This window comes from Pteropus vampyrus, unplaced genomic scaffold (genome assembly GCF_000151845.1).
Source record: "Pteropus vampyrus isolate Shadow unplaced genomic scaffold, Pvam_2.0 Scaffold44, whole genome shotgun sequence".
Lineage (NCBI taxonomy): Eukaryota > Metazoa > Chordata > Mammalia > Chiroptera > Pteropodidae > Pteropus > Pteropus vampyrus.
The window spans coordinates 5,180,051-5,194,585 of NW_011888825.1; the positions used below are offsets into that span (position 1 = coordinate 5,180,051).

A 14,535-nucleotide genomic window follows, 5' to 3' on the forward strand; every position below is an offset into this window, starting at 1 on the left:
ATCTATCTATCTATCTATCTATCTATCATCTATCTATCTATCTATCTATCTATCTATCTATCTATCTATCTATCTATTATCTATCTATCTATCTATCTATCTATCTATCATCTATCAGATCTATCTATTTAAAAGAGATTATTTTTTAAAATTGACTCACATAATTATATACATATATAATTATGATAGAATGTCAGATACAGACTTTTGTTTTTTTGTTTCATTTTGGTTTTTTGTTAGCAATATTCTGTGTTTTCAATGCTTTCAGCAGTATATAATTTTGCAGTAGGAAGAAGTATAGAAATGCATTCAGTTAGCAAATATATCTATCATTTTTTACGTTATTATTTATTTAGAAAATGAACCCAAAAGGATTTAGAATAATTTACGTTTAAATAAAACATTGTTTCTTATATATATTATTTTATTTTGCATCAATTATGGTATTTTCTAACGTCCTATGAAGTAAGCATAGAAATTGTTATAGTTGTCTTTTTACACATGTAAGTTTAATGCAATAAGAAATGCCCGCACTGACACTCAAATATATGTCCTCTGTCTCTGGGGCAGTGATTTTACCATTTACAGCAATTCTTGCATTAATATGGGGCAGAGTGAGACCATATTACCCTCACCTCTTTGCTGTTACACATACTATTCAGGGGACACCAAAGAAACATATCGTTTCATCTTGTTTTTTTCTTATGTGTATTCAAAGATGTTCGTCACATATAGACCCCACTGATAAACCTATTCATGTTTCCCTGCCTTAACCAACTCCTAAGTGCTTTGCTATGTGCTTAACATACAGTATGAGTTAGTTCAGCATCATTCTCTGGTCCCTATTAGACTTTCTCCTCACTAGCCAAGCTTGGTCTTAGTTTCTCATAGATAAGCCTATCTGGAAGCCTTAGGAAAGGTTTTCTTGTTCTTCCAATCAAGTATGCAGAAACTTTTTAAACAGTTTTGATTGCATTGACACTTTCCTGGGACTAAAAGATCAATCATTAGGAAAATAGGCCCCGAGAACTCATTTGTCTTCTCACTGGGCATCTCTCGACTTTCGGTCTAAATGAAAAAAGGCATCCTCGATGGAAGAAAACACTCGAAATATTTCCAATGTAAGGTAAAAATTAAGCTAAAAACTGGAACTTTGAAATGTAAGCAATTGAACATGTAAAATAACAAAACTATTTTAGTCCTCCCTTTGGCAGCACGTATACTAAAATTAGAACAATAACAGAGAAGATTAGCATGGCCCTTGCACAAGGATGATCTACAAATTTGTGAAGCGTTCTATATTTTTCAGCAAGAAAGAAAAAACAAGATTTCTATGTGAGAGGCTTTGTTTAAATACTTTAACAAAAATAATTTGTTTAATTTTTATAACAATGCTAAGAGGTACTTACTATTATGATTCTTATTTTTCTAGATAGAAAAACTATAGTATGGAGAAGCTAAGGTATATGACCAAGTTCACATAGCTAATAAATGACAGAGATGGATTTCCAACCCAGAGTTCACTATATTACCCTATGTTATGGGTTTCATACACATCACACAAATCGTTGCTTTACATAGGTCTATTGAACACCTACTCTGTGCTAGGTACTGTATTTGACATCTTATAGGTCCTCTCACTGCCTCAAGAGACCATCTTTATGCTGATGAAGACCTGGGGTGGAGAGTTAAGTCATTTCTTTCCAGCAAAACTTGAATTCAAATCTCTATCCATTGGCTCTAGATCTCAGATCTGTCTGATTCCCAAACATGTACTGAATTGACTATGCAATACTACCATTTGATTATTGGGTATGACATTTTAAGCTAAGTAATGAAGCCCTTGATTTTTTTTTTCTTTGAGAGGAAGTTTAACAATGTGTCATTTAACAATGGGAGTGCCAGTGACAGAATTAAAAAACTGACTAAAATAAGAGCACCAGAGAGAGAAGACTACACTGATTCTAATCTACCATGTAGGAGAGGAAAAAATATTTTTCTTTTACCCTGTAGGTTCTTGGCTGACACCAACCCCTACCTATAATAAAAGATTAAAAGTAATAAAGAACAAATAAAATCAAAGACAAGATAAAAACAAACATGTTTAATAACATGTATATCTCTTATACACAGGAGAGATACCTACAAAAAATGGATTCCTGACTCAGAGCTCCCAAAACCCTTGGAATTTCCTAATTCATAAGAGCATCTTTAGTTATAATATCTGACCTTTTGTTCTCAGTTCCAAAAGTAGCTTCAGAGCTATAAAGGTGAAATGGGTGTCTTGTTATTCATAATAAGCCCCTTGTAACACAACTGAATTTATATTAGTGATGGGACTTATGGAAATCCCCTAAAAATTGCCACAAAACTTGTGGCAATGCTGGTAAGCAGGAGAACCAACCAAGTGATGAAAGGGTTAGAAATTTCAGTGCCACCTCCTGACCTCTGGAGAGGGGAGAAAGTCTGGAGATTGAGTTCAGTCATCAATGGCTGATGATTTAATCAATCACACATACATAATGAAGCTTCCATAAAACCTCAAAGGAATGGATAGGGGTTTGGGAGCTTGTGAGTTTGTGAACGTATGGAGATTCAGGGTAAATGGTGTGCCCAGAGAGCACAAAAGCTCCACACCCTTTCCCCATACTTTGCCCTATGCATATCTTCCATCTGGCTGATTTTAAGTTATATTCTTTTATAAAAAACTGAAAATCTAGTAGGTAAAATGTTTCCATGAGTTCTTTGAGACACTCTAGCAAATTAATCAAACCCCGGGAAGCTGTCCTTGAAACCTCTGATCAATAGCCAGTCAGTAAGAAGGACAGCTGATAACCTGGACTTACTGTTAAGGGTGGGGTTCTGGGCAAAGATATGCTAATGGCCAACTTTTGCTTTTGTAATCTGTTTGCTTGTTTGATGATTAACTAGGGTGTGGTTAATCTGCTTGCTTGTTTGATGTTAACTAGGGTGTGGCTAGGCTTTATAAACTGCCTCTTTTGGGAGCTCAAGGCTGATCTCCTCTAACCCTGCATGGTAGAGAGTCAGTCACTGGCCGGTTAATAAAGGCTCATAATTAATCTCAATTGGCTCTGTGAGTCTTAGAATCGTTCGCACCATAACACTTACAAATGGCATCTGAATTGTGTGTACACAGCATGAAGTCAGTCTTGTGGGACTAAAACTGTGGGATCTGATGCTATCTCCAGATAGTGAAAGAATTAGGTTAAGTTGTAGGACACACAGCTGGAGTCAGAGACCTGCTTGTTGGTATGGAGAAAAAAAAACCTATACACTGGAATTGGATGCAGAATCATAGGGGCTGGGAAGGAAATACATCAAAGATCCAATTGATGAGTATATAAAGAAACTGATATTTAAGCATAATGGATTTTAATGTAGTAGCTAAACAAAATGAACTAGCTACACTTATATCAGCACAGGTAGATTTAAAAACATATACTTGATTGAAAAAGCAAATTGCAGAATAATGGACAAGAATTCTAACATTTCTATACATGTTTAAACATGCTCAACAATAATATATTATATAGGCTTCGTCATTCCAAATAGATACGTACATAAGAGTAAACAAGAAACAGATCAAAGGATGCACACTAAAGTAATGGTAGGAGTTACCTTTGTTGTGGGGTGAGGAGATAGATAGGAGGCATAAAGAGGAGAGAGGCAATGAAAAGGACTTTAATTTTATCTGTAGTTTTTTTAATTTTAAAAAGGCAAAGGAAATATTTGTAATTATAAATACTCGTCAATTATACACAGGTGTACATTTTATTTCTTTTAAATTTTATCAGAGTGAAATTTATGACAAAAGAAGATAAAATAGGCAAATCGACAAGGAAAAAATAGTTAATTCATAGGAGAAAGAATATAAATAACATATGTAAATGAAAATGCATTAATATTCAAGGAAAAGGATAATAGAAATAATTGTTAGAGTTATACATTTGTTTTTTTGCAAAAATGATAATTGTTATTGTTAATGAAAATGTGACAACTCTCCCATATTGCTTGTGGTAGTTTAAGTTGGTAAAATACCTTTAGAGGATTGGTTTTTAATATGTTTCAATACCTGAACAGTTCACATCCTTTGAATCAGCCTTAAAAACATAAAGAGAAAAAAGTAAAATGATTAAAAAAGATTTATACACAGAGCATTTATGGGGATGTTATTCAAAATAGTTAAAAATTAGAAACAAAATGAATATATAACAAGTATTACACAGCATGATGGAATGCTATGTAGCCATTCAAAATCCTGCTGTGGAATGGTGTGTTATGATATGGAAAGTTCAGTAATGTGCTAAATGTTACCACACAGTAAATTCAGATATAATTATATATAGGTGTACACATGTATATATGTATGTATATATGTAAATGTATTTTACATACATATGTATGTGTGTACGTATGTGTGTGTTTAACCAGAAAATGGACCTACCCCTTTCCAACAGCATTAAAAGGAATCCCCATTTTCTAGAATTGTGTCTGGAGCCCCAGTGCTTATGGTGGTATTTAGAAGCAAGAATCCTTGTATTCTGAAGGGAAGTCTATGCTTGCTTCCAGGCCCATTCTTACAAAACTCACCAAGAGGTAAATACATTTGTCCTGCAGCCATAACCCCACCAGCCTACATGAGGGAGACTAGAAATTTGTGAATGTATTAAAGTAAGGAATCATTGTCAATGGATGATAGTGGTATTTATCCCAGTGCACTCCCATTTAGATCTTAGTAAGGAAAGATCTAAGACAATCACTCATCAAGACTGAGGGTCTGAAAGAAGGGGAGTCTGGCACTGTAACCCCTGGCTGACAGCTGACAGAACTCCAAAGCCCAGGAGCTCGTGGGCATGCTGTCACCAGAACTGGGTGCAGTGCGCCAGTTTCTTTGGGGAGTCTAACAAAAGATGCGGGAAGTTTGAGGACATCAGTGAAGGTATTCTTATTCCAGGGAATGTGCAGTAAGAGTTCTGTTTGATCAACTAATGATGGGCAGGGTAAAGAGAAGAGGCACAAAAGAGTTGTCTAAATTTCCCATTCCTGGGGTAGATAAGGGCGCATTTGTTTTAAAACATAGGAGTTTTAGTGTTATTCAGGTATAGTGAGGCCAGTAGATCAGGAGACAATTGCCAGTGAAAAAATAGTTTGTTATTCACAGTTCCCAAGAGGAGGGGGCATACTCTGCCACAGGGGCCACAGGGGCAGCACAAATCTTGGTCAGGAGGCTGGGGTTGGGGGAGAGACAGGGATTGTGGGCAAGATAAGTGGGCTTAGGATTGGCTAGTTTGAATAATTTTTTTACTGGGTGCTGGGGTGAACAGACTGTCCTAGTTGTCTGGTATCTGGCCTTGTAATTAGAGCAGAGGAATACTGCCCTGAGTGTGAGAACCCAATGGAGGAAGTGGTAGGGTGTGAGGACTCAGATTGGTTAGTTTGCATATGAAAAACACACCTTGAGGTGAGTCATTTACTATCTCTAGGAACTGGTTAACCTTGGGAAGGGTCCCTCCACACTCTGTAAAGCACCAAGGTGTCAAAGAATTAGAACTACAGAAAATAAAAAGGCATGCTTGCTTAAAACAGCATTTGAGGATGGGGGGAAACAACTACACAGGAACAGATCTATGATCCGGAAAGAATGAGGTGAGAACTCCTGCATGGGCTTTCAGAGAGCCTCTTTCTATAGCCTCCAGAAAGTGCCTTCACATACCACTCAGAGGTTCTGGAATGAGCCACGGTGCCATCCTGTCTGGTCTCATGGCCATTGGGATTGTTCTGCCTCAATGGGCCTGTGGCTGAAACACATCTAAAGCCAAGATGTTGTCCTTAGTCTTAGGTCCAACAGAAACCTATTGTCTTCATGATTATAGACCTGAGGCTTGCTTAATCTTATGTCCTAAGGCTTAAAGATTAAAGGAGCAGACATACAAAGGTGAAAGGATAAGGGCGGAAAAAATGAAGTGAGTTACAATGATATTATCTGGGTAAAACCACCTTGAATCAGAAAAACAAACTACGTTAAAGAAATGAAGTTTGCCTGTGGTTATAACTCTGAGAGGCCTTCAGTTACTAAACCATAGCACCAGCGGATCCCTGGGCACATCTTGACAGCAATTTTCCAAACTTGTTATCTAATTTAGCAGCCTTTCCCTCAGAACTATCATTGTTTTATAGTCACCACCGCCTAGCATTGCACCTTGTACATGGTGTTTACTCAGCAATTATTTATCACATTTAATTGAATTAAATGTTTTCTAGACATTTCTCTCAATCAAAAAATCATTCACTACCTTTAGTGTGGTATGAGTCCCCTTTTTCTTTCTCCATATAGTTTATCCTTGAATAGCTAAAGGTTGAAATAACTCCTCTGACCAACATAGCCTTAGTACTTAGGGGCCAGCCTTTTGACAGAGAGACACTTGACTCGATTTTTTTTTAAATTTTATCTCGAAGTTAAGATATAATTCATAAACTACAAAATTTACCCATATGTTACAACTATCACTACTAGCTAATTCCAGAACATTTCACTACTTCACAAATAAACCTTCTACCCTTTAATAGTCACTCCTTATTCCTCGCTTTCTCAGCTCCAGGCAACTGCTATTATACTTTCCGTCTCTGTAGATTTGCCTATTTCTGGATATTTTATATAAATGAGACCATACAATATGTGGCCTTTTGTCCTCATCTCACTTCCAATTTCAATTCAATAATTTAATCACTGATCTAAATAATTCACTGATTAATTAGATAATCCTTAGCAGGAAAAAAAAAAGTTTATTTCAAAAAGGTCCAAACCAGATAAACAAGAATGCATATCCCCAACATTTAAATAAAGAATTGTCACAATAATAATTAGATCTAACCCTACACTGTAGTCTTAGTTATTCTGATTTATTATTACGAAGAATGTACCAACAAATACAAATCTGTAGTCATAATCGACATGCCATTCCAAAGAGAGTTTCACTCTGGAGATAAAGAACTCAGGTTCTAGAGTCATAATGCTTTGGCTAAAATCTTGCCAAATCTCCACCACTTCCTAGCTGTTTGATTTGGGTTCCATTAATTCACCTCTGTTCTTCCATCTGCAAAAGAATAGCTGCAAATGTATAGGACCGTAGTGAAGATTAAATAAGTTAATGAACATCGGGAACATTGAAGACGGCTTGTCACACAGCAAGTACTCAATAGCTATTATTAAGAAAAATAAATTGCTGTGGAAATGTCATATTTAGTATTTATGTCCATTCTATTAATTATGCTTATGTAGCTTATACCTCTCACAACTCTTAGGATTGTATCAGTCTTTAGCAAAGTCTATTGCCATATGCAGGATAGAAATTCAAAATATGTAGTAACATGTAATGCATAGGCACTGCCCAGTCATAACTGATGGACACTGCTCTAAAGGGGCATCCTAGTGTTAACCTATAGATGCCAGATTGTGGGAAGGTTTGAGGAGTGGGGCTGGACTGCGGGTGGCGATAGGGAACTTCTAGTCACTCTGGGAAGCATCTACGTACCAATCTGTAAGGAAGTATTTCAGTTTTTACCCACTGGCAAACTGGATGTCAGCCTGGCTTCATAACTACCATATGAATCATGTTCTTTCTTACTATTCTAAATCAAAATGAAGCAGGAAATAAATATAATTATAAAACAGGGAATGTCTTTCACACTGTACCTAGTTCCAGAAATTAAAAACTCTTTCCCTTTAGTGAAAAAAGTATAATGCTGAACTGTGTTTAGATTTGTATATCTATTACATTCCCCAGAGAGGGTAAATGGACCAGCCTGGGTTAATGGCCCTGAACTAACCAGTCACCTCAGTTTGTTCATCTGTAAAACATAAATATGTTAGACTAGGTGATGGTTTAGATCTTTTTCTCTCTTTAAACTCTATTTCTTTTTCTTCTTTAATTATACAGCTCTAACCTAAGGGCTCCAGAGCTTAGCCCAAATCTAAAAAGATAGGAATACTATGATACATCCACTGCATAGAAAAAGGCACCCGACCCACAGAGTGATTCATTTGCCCCTGAAAGGGTTTTGCTGCTACAAATTTTTGTCCAGAACATTTGAGCCAGCAGTAGTTCAGTCTAGACACTAAGTGGCCAACGTGCTTTTTAAAAATCTGCTTTTAATGTGCAGAGTGCTCTTGTTTCCAGTTATTATTCTGAGTGATTAAACAAACTGCCAAACTCTTGCTGCAGCAGTCATCATTTATTACTGAGATACTTATTGAGGATTTAATAGTACTCCATTTGAGACAACATCTTCAGCCTTACGAATTCAAGAGAAAAGATGTGTTTTTGGCACAAATTGATAGAGTTTCAAGATTTCTGTAATAGATACATACACAATCATATTGTTGAGTCGAAAGAAATGTGTTTCCAATAAGCAGTATTTACTGGGGTTTAACAACGATATAATAGTTACCTGTCTATTACATGGTAGTCAAAGCTAAAGAAATGTGTTTTTAATAATCAATTGGCATTTCAAATAATATAAGATAACTGCCACATGAAATCCAAACTGAGATACAACCTACATTTTAGACTTATTCTTGAGAATCTCATTCATGAAATCAAGATATCGGTGAATGGCCATTGTTAAAAGGATAGAATCATCAAAAGGCTAGACATTTTATTCTCTTCTCTTAAACCTTCTCAGCTTTTCTTTCTTTCTTTTTTTTTTAAATTTTACTTTCCCTTCTACTTAGCATGTATTTCATTACACCTCATATTATAACTAGTACAGATTGAATTCTGTCTACTAAAGAATGGATCCTTCCTTCCATCTATAAAAAATAAAAAATAAAAAATAAACAAAAAGTAACTAAAAAAGTAGCTTTAGCTCATTTAATCTATTCCTGGAGAAATAGAAGGGACAAACCTGAGAGCCACAGTGGTGTACGTCTGGTGACAGATTCCCTTGGGACTAACTGCCCCCACCCAGAAGATTGCAATAAGAATTTCGCAACTCGTGCTATATACCTTAAACTTATACAGTGTTATATGTCAATTATATCTCAGTAAAACTGAGAAAAGAAAATCATTTCAGCCACTCTTATTTCTGGGCCACCTTAAAAGCAGCTCATTCTCTCACAGTAACACAGACTTTGCCAATTTCAATCATACATTTGACAAATATTTATAGAATACCTATCTTATGCAAAATTTCTCTACCAGGACTAGAGACACAAAATCGAAGGCAGAATACCTGCCTTCAAGGAACTGTCAGTCAAAAGGGGAAGAGAGACAAAACAATCCATTATGATAAGCAAAGGGCACCATCCGTATTGACACAGAGGGGAAGATTACCCAGTCAGCTTCGTTCTGTAGAAAACATCATCAGAAGAGTGTAGGGCAAGGACCATTTGAATAAAGATAATAGTACTGATAAAACATAACTGTCCTATGCCTTGTAGTTTAACAAAGCACCTTCTTACACAATCTATCACCTGCAGAGCCTTCTCCCTTTCACTGTGCATCATCATCTCTCTCCCCTAAAGGCTTTTCTTAGCTCTCACCATGAACCCCGCTCATCCAGCATATCTCAGCTCAGATGTTGCTGCCTCAAAAGAGTCTTCTTGACTATCCTCTCAAAAGTGGTTTTCCCAATGTCCAGGACTCCCATTGTCCTCAAACACTAAGCATGCTTTATAAAACTCTTGTTGATGTAATGTTTTTTTTATCTGTCTTCTCCTAGTAGAGAACTGATTTCAACCCTGATGATGGCTGCAGCCTTCACAGGGAGGTAGAAGAGTATCTGACAATTGTAGTCAATAATCCTCATTTGTTGAATGGATGAATTTGCAAATCTATCATGCCATTTAAGCTTTGGAGTAACAGCCACCCAGGCAGCTATTGGTTGAGACTTTTTGGGCAAGGGAACACTCCCTTCCTGAGCAAATGAGAATAACATTCAGGATATTATACAAAAGGCGGGGTGTCACATGTGACTTGGTGACTATCATAAGTTTGCTTTGTTGCCAGCCCATCTAGAACTTCTAAAAGAGAACATTTAGAGTGTTTGAGATAGGAAGCACCCCTATACTTTGTGCTGGACATCACCTATTCTCCCATCCAACTGAACCCTGGCCAAGAGTGATGATACCCAGGGGCTCCAGCCAGACGTGGCCTGATGTGGTATCTCTGCCTGCTGCTAACTGCAGCCTCCAGTGCCCTGAGAGCCAGGGCAGATAACTGGAGGAAGCACGTGGCAGGAGGTATGCTCCTTCGATGCCAAAGCCTCTTAGGAATGAGAGCTCATTAAGAGCATGTGCCTCTGCTCCCTGCTTCTGCCAAGTGTCAGCCTTCATTACAGGGCTCAGAAAAGATCAGTTGCAGAGCACAGTGAGTCTGGGCCAAGGTGGGGGTTCCCTCCCAAGGCTCAAGAGGGCTTGGTTAGCAGCTCTGCAGAGATTGGCAACTGCGGTTAAACTTGTCAGACCATGAGCTTTCCACAGGATTTATCCATTCCAACGCGTGCACATTTTGAAAAGCAGGGATCTATGGAGATTTGATTCATTTCTCCATGAGGCCTTCTAATTCTATCTCCCACCACTGCTAGCCTGTCCTCCCCCTTTCTTTGCTCCCTTTTTGGAATTCTGAGAGCCCCATGTTAGAAAGTATCCTTTGCTGCTCAAGGTTAGTGTTTATTTGGAAGAAGTTGATTCTCATAATAATACTGTGAATTTATACAGTCCTTTGACAAAGAAAGACTACTGTTCTGAAAGTACTTTGGAAGACACTGCTACACAAATATTAGCTCACTTTGAGTTTTCAGCCTAATTAAAAATTGTGAGAGAGCAGCATTCCAATTTCACATAAATAGAAATTGAGACTCAGAGAGGTTAGAAAGTTTGCACAAGGCCACACAACTGATGAGGGATACAGGGGGAAACATAAGACTTCTGTTGTCTCTGCAGTAATGTGGTGGTATCATCTCAGTGCAGATCTTTTGGTAATTTTCCTCCAAGACATGACTTAGAAAGACAGAAATTGAAAATTTCCTTCCTAGTTTAGGACATATTTCTTTTTAATCGAAAAGAAAATTATAGCTTATTTACAGATAAATTGTAAGAGTAAATATATCAGCAAACATAAGTGTGTATAAATGCAGCTTACACAATGAGTTGTGTGTGGTTTTCAGAAGCATTTTTAATATTTTAAAATATATCCCTAAGGAAGAAATCTTTACAAATACACACTCAAGTTTTTCTGTCTTTAAAAAGGGCCACAATTTTATAATTTGATATTAAAAAAGAAATAATATAGAATTTTTACAGTTTATACTGTTTTACATGGTATTAAAATTACTGCTTGATATTTTAATCAGAACTCTACTAACTTGAAATTCATGACCATTCAAATATAAACTTTTACCTTTGTTTGGCTAATGGGGAAAACATGTAGGAAAATGGAAAATGTAAACTCTAAGTGTTTGATACACTAAAAAAATGCATATTTCAATATCTTTAAAAACACATGCTTACATTGTATGCTTACTTATTTATTCATTAAGACAAATTTGTAAGGGTTTTTGCATACCAACAATTATTGGCTTAAGAATGAAGTATGATATAGCCTTGAAAGTCATAGTTATAATTCATTTTTCTTAAACTTCATTTGTGAAACTTGACCAATTCAAGCTACTAGTCCATATCAGTAATATTTAACAGCAGTGGAAAGAACACGGAATTTGGAGCTAGACAGACCTAGTTTGAATTCCAATCACTTTTTACTGATTGTCCTTAAACAAATGGCTTACTCGTCATGAGTTTCATCATCATTCAAGCTGGGGCACTTCTAAGATTAAAAGGAAGTGTTAATAATTATTCTGGAAAAACAAACATAATTAGGGACTGACCTGAGCAAGCCAGACAGATGGTTACTCTATCAAAATGTAACTCATCTTTCAAATTTCTGGTCTTTGGCTTATGTAGGTTGTTGGTGGATGGTGTTTTGTTTCAATTTTTCTATCATTGCCTTCAACTATAAAGAATCACACCTTCTATACAAGTCCCATGATGTCATCTTGAATCTATCACATTCAGTTGTAAGAATATTCTTATTAAGGTTAAGTCATGTGTTCACGTGTAGAGAAGTCCTAAAGTCAAGTTTAAAACTTCCTTTGCAGTTCAAAACTTTTCCTCTTCCCAGTATTAGGCCTGACTATGGCCCTCAGAATCAATTTAGGGAAAGAGTGTATTCTCTTTTATTTCTTTTTCCTTTTAATCCTACTTCTTCTCCTCAATCACTGCTTCTGTCTCCCCAGGGTAAAGGTAAGAGAAAGGGGGATTACAGGAAAGGGGCCTTGTCCCAGGCTTTGTGAGCAGTGTTCCTACTGTGCACTATACACTTTATCAAAAATCTGTGCCAATTGTGGCTTTAACTTGCAACACATTGGCTAACAATGATGTTGAATATATTTTTACTTCCTTCTCTTCTGTAGATTACCTATTTATATTCTTGGTTAACGTATCTTTCTTGACTTTTTGTAATATTTTCTTTTGTTTTCTAAAAAAAAACATTCCTATGCCTAGAAAAGATGACAATTAACATTTTACAACATTATCTCTATCTGTTTTTAATAAAACACTTATAGATAAAATGGAAGTATGCTTTATAACCATAGCACCCATGAACTCTAAACAGTATTTTATTCATGTGTGTGTGTTTTAAATTTATATAAATTGTAAAATACTGTGCCCATATTCTGTCATTTGCTTTTTTTACTTGGCAATATAGGCATGTTAGATCATCCCATTATATGTGTTAAGAAAAAAATATGTATATTTTTAAAAGTTTATTTAAATCGGTATGTAATATTTCACAGGTGCATATGATTATTGAAAACTTGTAACTGTGATATTTATTCTATCATGTTTCTAAGGTCTGACTGTTACAAACAATGCTTATAATCATTCTGTACATGTCTCCCCATGTTTGCGTACAATATTTCTGAGGATAGTTACTAAGAGTGAAATACTTGAGTGATAAATATGTGTATTTTGATTTTACAAGCTACTGACAAAATACTCTCCACATTAGACATAACACTTTATACTTCTGTCAATAAAGTATAGCACAACCCATTTCTTCACATTCTTATTCAAAAGTGACATTGCTAAAGATTTATATTTTTATTAATCTGATGAATGAGGTATAAAATTGTGTTTTAATTTATAATTTATTTCATTTCTGCCTTACTGTCCATTATTTAGTTAACATTGAAGGTAAACAGTGTTTGTTATGCTTAATGGCCACCTCTCTTTCTTTATTTTAAATTTACCATCTTATTCTTTGCCCAGTGTTTTTTTGAAATAATAATTTTGCTTCCGTTTTAATAGATGTACATTTACCAGGAACGATAACCTTGATTTTGTTCCAGCTTATATTTTACATTTAAGTTTTCTCACAGTGCTTTGGACGCAGAAATATTAACTTTTTGTGAAGTTATATATCAGCTTTTTCCTTGATGACTTTCTTCACGATTTCATGCTAACTATATTTGGATGCATAAATGAAGGTTAATATGGCTACAAAGCTTTTTCAAATGAAGAAGGAATGTTACAAAAGAACACATACTGTATAGCTTTAATATTCTTAAATAGGAGGCAAAATTATATGAGAAAGGTAATAATGTGGGAAGAAGTAAAAATATTACCTGCATTTTTAACAAATATGTAAATTTTTTCTGATAAAGCAGCATTACATGAACATAGTTATTTGCCTAGTTCATACTTTTTAGGTACCAGAACAGTACCAGTTGAATGAATTCCAAAGCCATGTTTATCATGATCATCATTTATTTTTGGACTTCATGTCAAACACAAAAAATATTTTCTGAGAACTTTTTTGTGACACTGTGTAGTTGAGTAGCATATTCCTTTTAGCGTATAGATCACCAGTAAAATAAGATTACTCTGGTAGTAATCTGAACTGAACATAACATAAAGAACAGCGAAATTATTATTTAGACAAACAACAAACATAAACATAATCAGCCACTTCTAACAAGTCACACTTGAAGTTCCTGGGTTAGCAAAGTGAACCTTTCTGATATTACACAGAGACTTTCTCTGACTGACATTTCCTGTGTGTAAATTCTGCTCCATCTGTAATTGTCGGAATTGATTATTTAAGAGTCGAACGGATGCTATGCTTTCCTGGACCTGGCATGTGTCTGAGTCATTGCCTCCCAGGACATGATCCTTCATGCAGCATTTGCTGGTATTCTGTGTCCTTCCAGGCCTGGACACCCGGAAAGAAACCTAAGATTCATGAAACAGATTTGCATAGGGTGGTATGTGGGATGGAGAGAACTCTAATCAGCTACTGGGCCCTCTGTAGATAAAAGTTAGTAGTAAATTATATGTTCTCCAGTGATTGGCCTGAAAAAATAGAGAGGCAAAAATTCTGATCCATGGTTACTAAATATTAAAATAATTTCAAACTCAAGTCATTAAAGCTACCCACATTAGAGGCGCTCTGTGAT

At 35.9% G+C, this 14,535-nt stretch overlaps 1 non-coding gene across 1 annotated transcript; it reads left to right on the forward strand.

Annotated features, from left to right (window-relative positions):
• Nucleotides 1-1,198: 1,198 nt before the first annotated feature.
• On the forward strand, nucleotides 1,199-1,306 carry LOC111738882. Its single transcript, XR_002780016.1, has one exon. It is a non-coding gene; the product is annotated as a U6 spliceosomal RNA (small nuclear RNA).
• The last annotated feature ends 13,229 nt before the right edge of the window (nucleotides 1,307-14,535 follow it).